Genomic DNA, 2,150 nt, shown 5'->3' on the forward strand with positions numbered 1-2,150 from the left:
CTCTCTCTCTCTCTCTCTCTCTCTCTCTCTCTCTCTCTCTCTCTCTCTCTCCTTGCAGTGGAAGATGAATCGAAGTCCTTGACCTTGGATGGGATTCTTCGGAGAGGAGAGTGAGTGAGGATTTAAATGACCTAGCGGAAGGTAGAATGATCAGTCTAGGGTAAGCGATCAAGGCAGAAGGCGGTGGAAACTCTCGAGGAGAAAAAGCTTCAGATAGTGTACACTCTTGTCTCAAGTGATGGCTCGACAGGATTAGACTTTGAGAACACATTTCCGACCAGAGGGGATTTTGTACACTTTGACCTTTGATCTCTGACCTCAAGTGCGTAGGGGTCAACCAACACAGGCAGTGAAGTGACCATAAGTGACCGGAAGTGACAGAAGAAGGAGTGGGTGAGAGGAAGAAGAGAGAAGACGAAGAGAACGAGAGGCTTATTAATTTGTTCGTGGATTATGAAAGGAGGGCTATTGAAGGACTATAAGAGGAGTGTTGCTCATACTATGGAGGGATTTCGTGGTCTTTAGGTGGACTTAGAATCGGTACATTCTCCTTTCTGTGAGTGACAGAAGAAGTGAAAGAATAAGTGACTGATTCAAGATTATTAGAGATTGTTTACCTAATTCTTCCGTGAGTGACAGACGGTGGCAGTATTATTAAAGCGGATTCCTTCACCCAATTTGTGAGTGAAAGAAGGAGGCAGAATTGGAGCGCATTCGTTCATCCAGTCTGTGAGTGACAGAAGGAGGGAAGCAGGATTGAAGCGGATTCATTTACCCAATCTGTGAGTGAAAGAAGGTGGCAGGATTGAAGCGGATTCATTTACCCAATCTGTGAGTGAAAGAAGGTGGCAGGATTGTAGCAGGATTCGTTCATCCAATCTGTGAGTGACAGAAAACTAGCTTGTACTTTCTTCGTATCGAATACACCCCCCACCCCCCCATCCCAACACCCACACTCCACCCACGACCAAAAACAGGTGTTACCCATTTTCTGTTCTGTTTTAAAAAATTGGTTCCATAATATGTGAGGCAGCGTGGTGAAATCAGGCGCTCGTCAAAATAATGAAGTCAAAGAAACTGGCATTTTTCTGTTCGTTTTGGTATTTTTTATCGAGTTTTTGTTTTTTTGGCTCAACACCTTGTGCGTCCATTCAAAAACGTTCTTGTGTGTGGATTAAACGTTGAGTAAAGTCACGAAAAATGTAAATTTGTAGTTTCTAAGGACTCTCAAGCTTTGGAAATCACCAAACTTTGACGGCCATTTTGGCTCTAATTTTACCTCTGACCCCGACCTCCTTCGATCGCAAATATCTCGACTTCTATTCAAAATAGACGTGTTTTTGGTTTTTTTCATGAAAAGATGGTAAAATGAACAGGCTTTGAGATGATACCAATAATTCCAGATGCCCCATAATTGACGAGCACCTGATTCCACCGCGCTGCGACACATAATATTATTCTTTTAGATTAAGGTCGTTCGTTTCTAGCCTGAAGTAGGTTGTCTATGAGAGGGATGGACGAAATTAACCCTATCCGTACTCCCTGGGGTCATTTTGTACCCCTGGGGTTGTATTCTTCACATTTTAGAATACTTCTAGTACGAAGATCTCTTTGAAATTGTCCGTATTTCCAAAAAGAAACTCTTTGGCAGACTGCTATGCAAAGCGTACGGATCGGATTAACGAGTGAATTTCCTCTTTGGAAAGTGGTGGCACAGAGTTCCCCACGCGTATGGATACGACAGTAAAACACGACGTACGGATAGGGTTAAATTGGTTCGTTTTTAGCCTGAAGTAGGTTGTTTATGAGATTGACGGACAAAATTAATAGTTATTCATGCGGCCCCTCAGAGGCTCTTAATTTCCGGCGTAGTGCTGTACACAACCGTGGTCAGTTGTACTCACAGAGACGATCAAGGCAGTCGTGAAAATCGATAAGAGTAGGCTTCGGCCACCAGCCGGGCAAAATTCCAAATTTCCTACCTGCTGAAAATATTTAGTGTTTCCCGCGCCTTCAACAAAACTGACACAAATAAAAATGCATCCTATTCATATGACCTTATGCAGTTGCGAGCGCCTTAAAACACATTTTTTTAAAGACAGTGGTGGTCAGTTGTGCCAACAAGGACATACATGATATAGAATAGTATA

At 43.0% G+C, this 2,150-nt stretch overlaps 1 protein-coding gene across 1 annotated transcript in view; it reads left to right on the forward strand.

The window, feature by feature from the left end:
* Positions 1-169: 169 nt before the first annotated feature.
* Positions 170-2,150, forward strand: part of LOC101856100 (probable serine carboxypeptidase CPVL) — a gene marked incomplete in the record, with an annotated part of 7,568 nt that continues 5,587 nt past the window's right edge. Inside the window, 1 exon segment of the mRNA XM_035969959.1 lies at positions 170-808.

This window comes from Aplysia californica, unplaced genomic scaffold (assembly GCF_000002075.1).
Source record: "Aplysia californica isolate F4 #8 unplaced genomic scaffold, AplCal3.0 scaffold00202, whole genome shotgun sequence".
In the NCBI taxonomy this organism is placed as follows: Eukaryota; Metazoa; Mollusca; class Gastropoda; order Aplysiida; family Aplysiidae; genus Aplysia; species Aplysia californica.